The sequence below is a fragment of the Symphalangus syndactylus genome, chromosome 13, assembly GCF_028878055.3.
Source record: "Symphalangus syndactylus isolate Jambi chromosome 13, NHGRI_mSymSyn1-v2.1_pri, whole genome shotgun sequence".
NCBI classification, from domain to species: domain Eukaryota; kingdom Metazoa; phylum Chordata; class Mammalia; order Primates; family Hylobatidae; genus Symphalangus; species Symphalangus syndactylus.
Genome location: NC_072435.2, coordinates 6,238,286 through 6,252,416, shown reverse-complemented (window position 1 = coordinate 6,252,416; position 14,131 = coordinate 6,238,286).

Sequence of the window (14,131 nt, the reverse complement as noted above, 5' to 3'; positions counted from 1 at the left end):
TTGTGTGAAACTTCTTTCTGTTCTGTTTGTTCAACTAAAAGAGTTGAACCTTAGTTTTGATTGAGCCGTTCTGAAACACTCTTTCTGTAGAAAATGCAAGTGGAGATTCGGAGCGCTAAGAGGGTAATAGTGGAAAAAGGAATGTCTCCAAATATAAACTACACAGAATCATTCTGTGAAACTTCTTTCTGATCTGTGTATTCAGCTAACAGAGTTAAACCATACTTGTGATTGAGCAGATCTGAACACTCTTTCTGTAGAAAATGCAACTGGACATTTGGAGCGCTAAGAGAGTAGTAGTGTAAAAAGGAATATATTCAAATATAAACTACACAGAAGCATTCTGTGAAACTTCTTTCTGATCTGAGCATTCAGCTAACAGAGTTAAACCATACTTTTGATTGAGCAGTTTTGAAAAACTCTGTCTGTAGAAAATGCAACTGGACATTCGTAGCGCTAAGTGGGTAATAGTGCAAAAAAGAATATGTTCAAATATAAACTACACAGAAGCATTGTATGAAACTTCTTTCTGTTCTGTGCATTCAACTAACAGAGTTGAACCTTACTTTTGATTGAGCCTTTCTGAAACACTCTTTCTGTAGAAACTGCAATTGGACATTCTGAGCGCTAAGAGGCCTATATTGGGGAAAATAATATCTTCAAATAAAAACTACACAGAAGCATTGTGTGAAACTTATTTCTGATATGTTCATTAAGCTAACAGAGTTAAACCATACTTTTGATTGCGCAGTTCTGAACACTCTTTCTGTAGAAAATGCAAGTGGACATTCGGAGCACTAAGAGGGTAATAGTGGAAAAAGGAATATATTCAAATATAAACTACACAGTAGCATTCTGTGAAAATTCTTTCTGTTCTGTGCATTCAACTAACAGAGTTGAACCTTACTTTTGATTGAGCCGTTCTGAAACACTCTTTCTGTAGAAACTGCAATTGGGCATGCTAAGCGCTAAGAGGCCTACATTGGGAAAAAGAATATCTTCAAATAAAAACTACACAGATGCATTCTGTGAAAGTTATTTCTGATCTGTAAATTCAGTTAACAGAGATAAAACATATTTTTGATTGAGCAGTTATGAAACACTCTTTTTGTAGAAAATGCAAGTGGAGATTCGGAGCGCTAAGGGGGTAATAGTGGAAAAAGGAATGTCTCCAAATATAAACTACACAGAATCATTCGGTGAAACTTCTTTCTGATCTCTGCATTCAGCTAACAGAGTTAAACCATACTTTTGATTGAGCAGATCTGAACACTCTTTCTGTAGAAAATGCAACTGGACATTTGGAGCTCTAAGAGCGAAGTAGTGGAAAAAGGAATATATTCAAATATAAACTACACAGAAGCATTCTGTGAAACTTCTTTCTGATCTGAGCATTCAGCTAACAGAGTTAAACCATACTTTTGATTGAGCAGTTTTGAAACACTCTGTCTGTAGAAAATGCAACTGGACTTTCGTAGCGCTAAGTGGGTAATAGTGGAAAAAAGAATATGTTCAAATATAAACTACACAGAAGCATTGTATGAAACTTCTTTCTGTTCTGTGCATTCAACTAACAGAGTTGAACCTTACTTTTGATAGAGCCGTTCTGAAACACTCTTTCTGTAGAAACTGCAATTGGACATTCTGAGCGCTAAGAGGCCTATATTGGGAAAAAGAATGTCTACAAATAAAAACTACACAGAAGAATTGTGTGAAATTTCTTTCTGTTCTGTTTGTTCAACTAAAAGAGTTGAACCTTAGTTTTGATTGAGCCGTTCTGAAACACTCTTTCTGTAGAAAATGCAAGTGGAGATTCGGAGCGCTAAGAGGGTATTAGTGGAAAAAGGAATGTCTTCAAATATAAACTACACAGAATCATTCAGTGAAACTTCTTTCTGATCTGTGCATTCAGCTAACAGAGTTAAACCATACTTTTGATTGAGCAGATCTGAACACTCTTTCTGTAGAAAATGCAACTGGACATTTGGAGCGCTAAGAGCGTAGTAGTGGAAAAAGAAATATATTCAAATATAAACTACACAGAAGCATTCTGTGAAACTTCTTTCTGATCTGAGCATTCAGCTAACAGAGTTAAACCATACTTTGGATTGAGCAGTTTTGAAACACTCTGTCTGTAGAAAATGCAACTGGACATTCGTAGCGCTAAGTGGGTAATAGTGGAAAAAAGAATATGTTCAATATAAACTTCACAGAAGCATTGTATGAAACTTCTTTCTGTTCTGTGCATTCAACTAACAGAGTTGAACCTTACTTTTGATTGAGCCGTACTGAAACACTCTTTCTGTAGAAACTGCATTTGGACATTCTGAGCGCTAAGAGGCCAATATTGGGAATAAGAATGTCTACAAATAAAAACTACACAGAAGAATTGTGTGAAACTTATTTCTGATATGTTCATTAAGCTAAAAGAGTTAAACCATACTTTTGATTGCGCAGTTCTGAAACACTCTTTCTGTAGAAAATGCAAGTGGAGATTCGGAGCGCTAAGAGGGTAATAGTGGAAAAAGGAATGTCTCCAAATATAAACTACACAGAATCATTCTGTGAAACTTCTTTCTGTTCTGTGCATTCAGCTAACAGAGGTAAACCATACTTTTGATTGAGCAGATCTGAACACTCTTTCTGTAGAAAATGCAACTGGTCATTTGGAGCGCTAAGAGAGTAGTAGTGGAAAAATGAATATATTCAAATATAAACTACACAGAAGCATTCTGTGAAACTTCTTTCTGATCTGAGCATTCAGCTAACCGAGTTAAACCATACTTTTGATTGAGCAGTTTTGAAACACTCTGTCTGTAGAAAATGCAACTGGACATTCGTAGCGCTAAGTGGGTAATAGTGGAAAAAAGAATATGTTCAAATATAAACTACACAGAAGCATTGTATGAAACTTCTTTCTGATCTGTGCATTCAACTAACAGAGTTGAACCTTACTTTTGATTGAGCCTTTCTGAAACACTCTTTCTGTAGAAACTGCAATTGGACATTCTGAGCGCTAAGAGGCCTATATTGGGAAAAAAAATATCTTCAAATAAAAACTACACAGAAGCATTGTGTGAAACTTATTTCTGATATGTTCATTAAGCTAACAGAGTTAAACCATACGTTTGATTGCGCAGTTCTGAACACTCTTTCTGTAGAAAATGCAAGTGGACATTCGGAGCGCTAAGAGGGTAATAGTGGAAAAAGGAATATATTCAAATATAAACTACACAGTAGCATTCTGTGAAAATTCTTTCTGTTCTGTGCATTCAACTAACAGAGTTGAACCTTACTTTTGATTGAGCCGTTCTGAAACACTCTTTCTGTAGAAACTGCAATTGGGCATGCTAAGCGCTAAGAGGCCTACATTGGGAAAAAGAATATCTTCAAATAAAAACTACACAGATGCATTCTGTGAAACTTATTTCTGATCTGTAAATTCAGTTAACAGAGATAAAACATATTTTTGATTGAGAAGTTATGAAACACTCTTTTTGTAGAAAATGCAAGTGGAGATTCGGAGCGCTAAGAGGGTAATAGTGGAAAAAGGAATGTCTTCAAATATAAACTACACAGAATCATTCGGTGAAACTTCTTTCTGATCTGTGCATTCAGCTAACAGAGTTAAACCATACTTTTGATTGAGGAGATCTGAACACTCTTTCTGTAGAAAATGCAACTGGACATTTGGAGCGCTAAGAGCGAAGTAGTGGAAAAAGGAATATATTCAAATATAAACTACACAGAAGCATTCTGTGAAACTTCTTTCTGATCTGAGCATTCAGCTAACAGAGTTAAACCATACTTTTGATTGAGCAGTTTTGAAACACTCTGTCTGTAGAAAATGCAACTGGACATTCGTAGCGCTAAGTGGGTAATAGTGGAAAAAAGAATATGTTCAAATATAAACTACACAGAAGCATTGTATGAAACTTCTTTCTGTTCTGTGCATTCAACTAACAGAGTTGAACCTTACTTTTGATTGAGCCTTTCTGAAACACTCTTTCTGTAGAAACTGCAATTGGACATTCTGAGCGCTAAGAGGCCTATATTGGGAAAAAGAATGTCTACAAATAAAAACTACACAGAAGAATTGTGTGAAACTTATTCCTGTTCTGTTTGTTCCACTAAAAGAGTTGAACCTTAGTTTTGATTGAGCCGTTCTGAAACACTCTTTCTGTAGAAAATGCAAGTGGAGATTCGGAGCGCTAAGAGGGTAATAGTGGAAAAAGGAATGTCTCCAAATATAAACTACACAGAATCATTCTGTGAAACTTCTTTCTGATCTGTGCATTCAGCTAACAGAGTTAAACCATACTTTTGATTGAGCAGATCTGAACACTCTTTCTGTAGAAAATGCAACTGGACATTTGGAGCGCTAAGAGAGTAGTAGTGGAAAAAGGAATATATTCAAATATAAACTACACAGAAGCATTCTGTGAAACTTCTTTCTGATCTGAGCATTCAGCTAACAGAGTTAAACCATACTTTTGATTGAGCAGTTTTGAAACACTCTGTCTGTAGAAAATGCAACTGGACATTCGTAGCGCTAAGTGGGTAATAGTGCAAAAAAGAATATGTTCAAATATAAACTACACAGAAGCATTGTATGAAACTTCTTTCTGTTCTGTGCATTCAACTAACAGAGTTGAACCTTACTTTTGATTGAGCCTTTCTGAAACACTCTTTCTGTAGAAACTGCAATTGGACATTCTGAGCGCTAAGAGGCCTCTATTGGGAAAAATAATATCTTCAAATAAAAACTACACAGAAGAATTGTGTGAAACTTATTTCTGATATGTTCATTAAGCTAACAGAGTTAAACCATACTTTTGATTGCGCAGTTCTGAACACTCTTTCTGTAGAAAATTCAAGTGGACATTCGGAGCGCTAAGAGGGTAATAGTGGAAAAAGGAATATTTTCAAATATAAACTACACAGCAGCATTCTGTGAAAATTCTTTCTGTTCTGTGCATTCAACTAACAGAGTTGAACCTTACTTTTGATTGAGCCGTTCTGAAACACTCTTTCTGTAGAAACTGCAATTGGGCATGCTAAGTGCTAAGAGGCCTACATTGGGAAAAAGAATATCTTCAAATAAAAACTACACAGATGCATTCTGTGAAACTTATTTCTGATCTGTAAATTCAGTTAACAGAGATAAAACATATTTTTGATTGAGCAGTTATGAAACACTCTTTTTGTAGAAAATGCAAGTGGAGATTCGGAGCGCTAAGAGGGTAATAGTGGAAAAAGGAATGTCTTCAAATATAAACTACACAGAATCATTCGGTGAAACTTCTTTCTGATCTGTGCATTCAGCTAACAGAGTTAAACCATACTTTTGATTGAGCAGATCTGAACACGCTTTCTGTAGAAAATGCAACTGGACATTTGGAGCGCTAAGAGCGTAGTAGTGGAAAAAGAAATATATTCAAATATAAACTACACAGAAGCATTCTGTGAAACTTCTTTCTGATCTGAGCATTCAGCTAACAGAGTTAAACCATACTTTGGATTGAGCAGTTTTGAAACACTCTGTCTGTAGAAAATGCAACTGGACATTCGTAGCGCTAAGTGGGTAATAGTGGAAAAAAGAATATGTTCAAATATAAACTACACAGAAGCATTGTATGAAACTTCTTTCTGTTCTGTGCATTCAACTAACAGAGTTGAACCTTTCTTTTGATTGAGCATTTCTGAAACACTCTTTCTGTAGAAACTGCAATTGGACATTCTGTGCGCGAATAGGCCTATATTGGGAAAAATAATATCTTCAAATAAAAACTACACAGAAGCATTGTATGAAACTTATTTCTGATATGTTCATTAAGCTAAAAGAGTTAAACCATACTTTTGATTGCGCAGTTCTGAACACTCTTTCTGTAGAAAATACAAGTGGACATTCGGAGCGTTAAGAGGGTAATAGTGGAAAAAGGAATATATTCAAATATAAACTACACAGTAGCATTCTGTGAAAATTCTTTCTGTTCTGTGCATTCAACTAACAGAGTTGAACCTTACTTTTGATTGAGCCGTTCTGCAACACTCTTTCTGTAGAAATTGCAATTGGACATGCTAAGCGCTAGGAGGCCTATATTGGGAAAAATAATATCTTCAAATAAAAACTACACAGATGCATTCTGTGAAACTTATTTCTGATCTGTAAATTCAGTTAACAGAGATAAAACATATTTTTGATTGAGCAGTTATGAAACACTCTTTTTGTAGAAAATGCAAGTGGAGATTCGGAGCGCTAAGAGGGTAATAGTGGAAAAAGGAATGTCTTCAAATATAAACTACACAGAATCATTCGGTGAAACTTCTTTCTGATCTGTGCATTCAGCTAACTGAGTTAAACCTTACTTTTGATTGAGCAGATCTGAATACTCTTTCTGTAGAAAATGCAACTGGACATTTGGAGCGCTAAGAGCGTAGTAGTGGAAAAAGGAATATATTCAAATATAAACTACACAGAAGCATTCTGTGAAACTTCTTTCTGATCTGAGCATTCAGCTAGCAGAGTTAAACCATACTTTTGATTGAGCAGATTTGAAACACTCTGTCTGTAGAAAATGCAACTGGACATTCGTAGCGCTAAGTGGGTAATAGTGGAAAAAAGAATATGTTCAAATATAAACTACACAGAAGCATTGTATGAAACTTCTTTCTGTTCTGTGCATTCAACTAACAGAGTTGAACCTTACTTTTGATTGAGCTGTTCTGAAACACTCTTTCTGTAGAAACTGCAATTGGACATTCTGAGCGCTAAGAGGCCTATATTGGGAAAAAGAATGTCTACAAATAAAAACTACACAGAAGAATTGTGTGAAACTTCTTTCTGTTCTGTTTGTTCAACTAAAAGAGTTGAACCTTAGTTTTGATTGAGCCGTTCTGAAACACTCTTTCTGTAGAAAATGCAAGTGGAGTTTCTGAGCGCTAAGTGGGTAATAGTGGAAAAAGGAATGTCTCCAAATATAAACTACACAGAATCATTCTGTGAAACTTCTTTCTGATCTGTGCATTCAGCTAACAGAGTTAAACCATACTTTTGATTGAGCAGATCTGAACACTCTTTCTGTAGAAAATGCAACTGGACATTTGGAGCGCTAAGAGAGAAGTAGTGGAAAAAGGAATATATTCAAATATAAACTACACAGAAGCATTCTGTGAAACTTCTTTCTGATCTGAGCATTCAGCTAACAGAGTTAAACCATACTTTTGATTGAGCAGTTTTGAAACACTCTGTCTGTAGAAAATGCAACTGGACATTCGTAGCGCTAAGTGGGTAATAGTGGAAAAAAGAATATGTTCAAATATAAACTACACAGAAGCATTGTATGAAACTCCTTTCTGTTCTGTGCATTCAACTAACAGAGTTGAACCTTACTTTTGATTGAGCCTTTCTGAAACACTCTTTCTGTAGAAACTGCAATTGGACATTCTGAGCGCTAAGAGGCCTATATTGGGAAAAATAATATCTTCAAATAAAAACTACACAGAAGCATTGTGTGAAACTTATTTCTGATATGTTCATTAAGCTAACACAGTTAAACCATACTTTTGATTGCGCAGTTCTGAACACTCTTTTTGTAGAAAATGCAAGTGGACATTCGGAGCGCTAAGAGGGTAATAGTGGAAAAAGGAATATATTCAAATATAAACTACACAGTAGAATTCTGTGAAAATTCTTTCTGTTCTGTGCATTCAGCTAACAGAGTTAAACCATACTTTTGATTGAGCAGATCTGAACACTCTTTCTGTAGAAAATGCAACTGGACATTTGGAGCGCTAAGAGAGTAGTAGTGGAAAAAGGAATATATTCAAATATAAACTACACAGAAGCATTCTGTGAAACTTCTTTCTGTTCTGAGCATTCAGCTAACAGAGTTAAACCATACTTTTGATTGAGCAGTTTTGAAACACTGTCTGTAGAAAATGCAACTGGACATTCGTAGCGCTAAGTGGGTAATAGTGGAAAAAATAATATGTTCAAATATAAACTACACAGAAGCATTGTATGAAACTTCTTTCTGTTCTGTGCATTCAAGTAACAGAGTTGAACCTTACTTTTGATTGAGCCTTTCTGAAACACTCTTTCTGTAGAAACTGCAATTGGACATTATGAGCGCTAAGAGGCATATATTGGGAAAAATAATATCTTCAAATAAAAACTACACAGAAGCATTGTGTGAAACTAATTTCTGATATGTTCATTAAGCTAACAGAGTTAAACCATACTTTTGATTGCGCAGTTCTGAACACTCTTTCTGTAGATAATGCAAGTGGACATTCGGAGCGCAAAGAGGGTAATAGTGGAAATAGGAATATATTCAAATATAAACTACACAGTAGCATTCTGTGAAAATTCTTTCTGTTCTGTGCATTCAACTAACAGAGTTGAACCTTACTTTTGATTGAGCCGTTCTGAAACACTCTTTCTGTAGAAACTGCAATTGGACATGCTAAGCGCTAAGAGGCCTATATTGGGAAAAAGAATATCTTCAAATAAAAACTACACAGATGCATTCTGTGAAACTTATTTCTGATCTGTAAATTCAGTTAACAGAGATAAAACATATTTTTGATTGAGCAGTTATGAAACACTCTTTTTGTAGAAAATGCAAGTGGAGATTCGGAGCGCTAAGAGGTTAATAGTGGAAAAAGGAATGTCTTCAAATATAAACTACACAGAAGCATTCTGTGAAAATTCTTTCTGTTCTGTGCATTCAGCTAACAGAGTTAAACCATACTTTTGATTGAGCAGATCTGAACACTCTTTCTGTAGAAAATGCAACTGGACATTTGGAGCGCTAAGAGAGTAGTAGTGGAAAAAGTAATGTATTCAAATATAAACTACACAGAAGCATTCGGTGAAACTTCTTTCTGATCTGAGCATTCAGCTAACAGAGTTAAACCATACTTTTGATTGAGCAGTTTTGAAACACTCTGTCTGTAGAAAATGCAACTGGACATTCGTAGCGCTAAGTGGGTAATAGTGGAAAAAGGAATGTCTTCAAATATAAACTACACAGAATCATTCGGTGAAACTTCTTTCTGATCTGTGCATTCAGCTAACAGAGTTAAACCATACTTTTGATTGAGCAGATCTGAACACTCTTTCTGTAGAAAATGCAACTGGACATTTGGAGCGCTAAGAGCGTATTAGTGGAAAAAGGAATATATTCAAATATAAACTACACAGAAGCATTCTGTGAAACTTCTTTCTGATCTGAGCATTCAGCTAGCAGAGTTAAACCATACTTTTGATTGAGCAGTTTTGAAACACTCTGTCTGTAGAAAATGCAACTGGACATTGGTAGCGCTAAGTGGGTAATAGTGGAAAAAAGAATATGTTCAAATATAAACTACACAGAAGCATTGTATGAAACTTCTTTCTGTTCTGTGCATTCAACTAACAGAGTTGAACCTTACTTTTGATTGAGCCGTTCTGAAACACTCTTCCTGTAGAAACTGCAATTGGACATTCTGAGCGCTAAGAGGCCTATATTGGGAAAAAGAATGTCTACAAATAAAAACTACACAGAAGAATTGTGTGAAACTTCTTTCTGTTCTGTTTGTTCAACTAAAAGATTTGAAACTTAGTTTTGATTGAGCCGTTCTGAAACACCCTTTCTGTAGAAAATGCAAGTGGAGATTCGGAGCGCTAAGAGGGTAATAGTGGAAAAAGGAATGTCTCCAAATATAAACTACACAGAATCATTCTGTGAAACTTCTTTCTGATCTGTGCATTCAGCTAACAGAGTTAAACCATACTTTTGATTGAGCAGATCTGAACACTCTTTCTGTAGAAAATGCAACTGGACATTTGGAGCGCTAAGAGAGTAGTAGTGGAAAAAGGAATATATTCAAATATAAACTACACAGAAGCATTCTGTGAAACTTCTTTCTGATCTGAGCATTCAGCTAACCGAGTTAAACCATACTTTTGATTGAGCAGTTTTGAAACACTCTGTCTGTAGAAAATGCAACTGGACATTCGTAGCGCTAAGTGGGTAATAGTGGAAAAAAGAATATGTTCAAATACAAACTACACAGAAGCATTGTATGAAACTTCTTTCTGTTCCGTGCATTCAAGTAACAGAGTTGAACCTTACTTTTGATTGAGCCTTTCTGAAACACTCTTTCTGTAGAAACTGCAATTGGACATTATGAGCGCTAAGAGGCCTCTATTGGGTAAAATAATATCTTCAAATAAAAACTACACAGAAGCATTGTGTGAAACTTATTTCTGATATGTTCATTAAGCTAAAAGAGTTAAACCATACTTTTGATTGCGCAGTTCTGAACACTCTTTCTGTGGAAAATGCAAGTGGACATTCAGAGCGCTAAGAGTTTAATAGTGGAAAAAGGAATATATTCAAGTATAAATTACACAGTAGCATTCTGTGAAAATTCTTTCTGTTCTGTGCATTCAACTATCAGAGTTGAACCTTACTTTTGATTGAGCCGTTCTGAAACACTCTTTCTGTAGAAACTGCAATTGGACATGCTAAGCGCTAAGAGGCCTACATTGGGAAAAAAATATCTTCAAATAAAAACTACACAGATGCATTCTGTGAAACTTATTTCTGATCTGTAAATTCAGTTAACAGAGATAAAACATATTTTTGATTGAGCAGTTATGAAACACTCTTTTTGTAGAAAATGCAAGTGGAGATTCGGAGCGCTAAGAGGGTAATAGTGGAAAAAGGAATGTCTTCAAATATAAACTACACAGAATCATTCGGTGAAACTTCTTTCTGATCTGTGCATTCAGCTAACAGAGTTAAACCATACTTTTGATTGAGCAGATCTGAACACTCTTTCTGTAGAAAATGCAACTGGACATTTGGAGCGCTAAGAGCGTAGCAGTGGAAAAAGGAATATATTCAAATATAAACTACACAGAAGCATTCTGTGAAACTTCTTTCTGATCTGAGCATTCAGCTAGCAGAGTTAAACCATACTTTTGATTGAGCAGTTTTGAAACACTCTGTCTGTAGAAAATGCAACTGGACATTCGTAGCGCTAAGTGGGTAATAGTGGAAAAAAGAATATGTTCAAATATAAACTACACAGAAGCATTGTATGAAACTTCTTTCTGTTCTGTGCATTCAACTAACAGAGTTGAACCTTACTTTTGATTGAACCGTTCTGAAACACTCTTTCTGTAGAAACTGCAATTGGACATTCTGAGCGCTAAGAGGCCTATATTGGGAAAAAGAATGTCTACAAATAAAAACTACACAGAAGAATTGTGTGAAACTTCTTTCTGTTCTGTTTGTTCAACTAAAAGAGTTGAAACTTAGTTTTGATTGAGCCGTTCTGAAACACTCTTTCTGTAGAAAATGCAAGGGGAGATTCGGAGCGCTAAGAGGTTAATAGTGGAAAAAGGAATGTCTCCAAATATAAACTACACAGAATCATTCTGTGAAACTTCTTTCTGATCTGTGCATTCAGCTAACAGAGTTAAACCATACTTGTGATTGAGCAGATCTGAACACTCTTTCTGTAGAAAATGCAACTGGACATTTGGAGCGCTAAGAGAGTAGTAGTGGAAAAAGGAATATATTCAAATATAAACTACAGAGAAGCATTCTGTGAAACTTCTTTCTGATCTGAGCATTCAGCTAACAGAGTTAAACCATACTTTTGATTGAGCAGTTTTGAAACCCTCTCTCTGTAGAAAATGCAACTGGACATTCGTAGCGCTAAGTGGGTAATAGTGGAAAAAAGAATATGTTCAAATATAAACTACACAGAAGCATTGTATGAAACTTCTTTCTGTTCTGTGCATTCAACTAACAGAGTTGAACATTACTTTGATTGAGCCTTTCTGAAACACTCTTTCTGTAGAAACTGCAATTGGACATTCTGAGCGCTAAGAGGCCTCTATTGGGAAAAATAATATCTTCAAATAAAAACTACACAGAAGCATTTTGTGAAACATATTTCTGATATGTTCATTAAGCTAACAGAGTTAAACCATACTTTTGATTGCGCAGTTCTGAACACTCTTTCTGTAGAAAATGCAAGTGGACATTCGGAGCGCTAAGAGGGTAATAGTGGAAAAAGGAATATATTCAAATATAAACTACACAGTAGCATTCTGTGAAAATTCTTTCTGTTCTGTGCATTCAACTAACAGAGTTGAACCTTACTTTTGATTGAGCCGTTCTGAAACACTCTTTCTGTAGAAACTGCAATTGGACATGCTAAGCGCTAAGAGGCCTACATTGGGAAAAAGAATATCTTCAAATAAAAACTACACAGATGCATTCTGTGAAACTTATTTCTGATCTGTAAATTCAGCTAACAGAGATAAAACATATTTTTGATTGAGCAGTTATGAAACACTCTTTTTGTAGAAAATGCAAGTGGAGATTCGGAGCGCTAAGAGGGTAATAGTGGAAAAAGGAATGTCTTCAAATATAAACTACACAGAAACATTCGGTGAAACTTCTTTCTGATCTGTGCATTCAGCTAACAGAGTTAAACCATACTTTTGATTGAGCAGATCTGAACACTCTTTCTGTAGAAAATGCAACTGGACATTTGGAGCGCTAAGAGCGTAATAGTGGAAAAAGGAATATATTCAAATATAAACTACACAGAAGCATTCTGTGAAACTTCTTTCTGATCTGAGCATTCAGCTAACAGAGTTAAACCATACTTTTGATTGAGCAGTTTTGAAACACTCTGTCTGTAGAAAATGCAACTGGACATTCGTAGCGCTAAGTGGGTAATAGTGGAAAAAAGAATATGTTCAAATATAAACTACACAGAAGCATTGTATGAAACTTCTTTCTGTTCTGTGCATTCAACTAACAGAGTTGAACCTTACTTTTGATTGAGCCGTTCTGAAACACTCTTCCTGTAGAAACTGCAATTGGACATTCTGAGCGCTAAGAGGCCTATATTGGGAAAAAGAATGTCTACAAATAAAAACTACACAGAAGAATTGTGTGAAACTTCTTTCTGTTCTGTTTGTTCAACTAAAAGATTTGAAACTTAGTTTTGATTGAGCCGTTCTGAAACACTCTTTCTGTAGAAAATGCAAGTGGAGATTCGGAGCGCGAAGAGGGTAATAGTGGAAAAAGGAATGTCTCCAAATATAAACTACACAGAATCATTCTGTGAAACTTCTTTCTGATCTGTGCATTCAGCTAACAGAGTTAAACCATACTTTTGATTGAGCAGATCTGAACACTCTTTCTGTAGAAAATGCAACTGGACATTTGGAGCGCTAAGAGAGTAGTAGTGGAAAAAGGAATATATTCAAATATAAACTACACAGAAGCATTCTGTGAAACTTCTTTCTGATCTGAGCATTCAGCTAACCGAGTTAAACCATACTTTTGATTGAGCAGTTTTGAAACACTCTGTCTGTAGAAAATGCAACTGGACATTCGTAGCGCTAAGTGGGTAATAGTGGAAAAAAGAATATGTTCAAATATAAACTACACAGAAGCATTGTATGAAACTTCTTTCTGTTCCGTGCATTCAAGTAACAGAGTTGAACCTTACTTTTGATTGAGCCTTTCTGAAACACTCTTTCTGTAGAAACTGCAATTGGACATTATGAGCGCTAAGAGGCCTCTATTGGGTAAAATAATATCTTCAAATAAAAACTACACAGAAGCATTGTGTGAAACTTATTTCTGATATGTTCATTAAGCTAAAAGAGTTAAACCATACTTTTGATTGCGCAGTTCTGAACACTCTTTCTGTGGAAAATGCAAGTGGACATTCGGAGCGCTAAGAGTTTAATAGTGGAAAAAGGAATATATTCAAGTATAAACTACACAGTAGCATTCTGTGAAAATTCTTTCTGTTCTGTGCATTCAACTATCAGAGTTGAACCTTACTTTTGATTGAGCCGTTCTGAAACACTCTTTCTGTAGAAACTGCAATTGGACATGCTAAGCGCTAAGAGGCCTACATTGGGAAAAAAATATCTTCAAATAAAAACTACACAGATGCATTCTGTGAAACTTATTTCTGATCTGTAAATTCAGTTAACAGAGATAAAACATATTTTTGATTGAGCAGTTATGAAACACTCTTTTTGTAGAAAATGCAAGTGGAGATTCGGAGCGCTAAGAGGGTAATAGTGGAAAAAGGA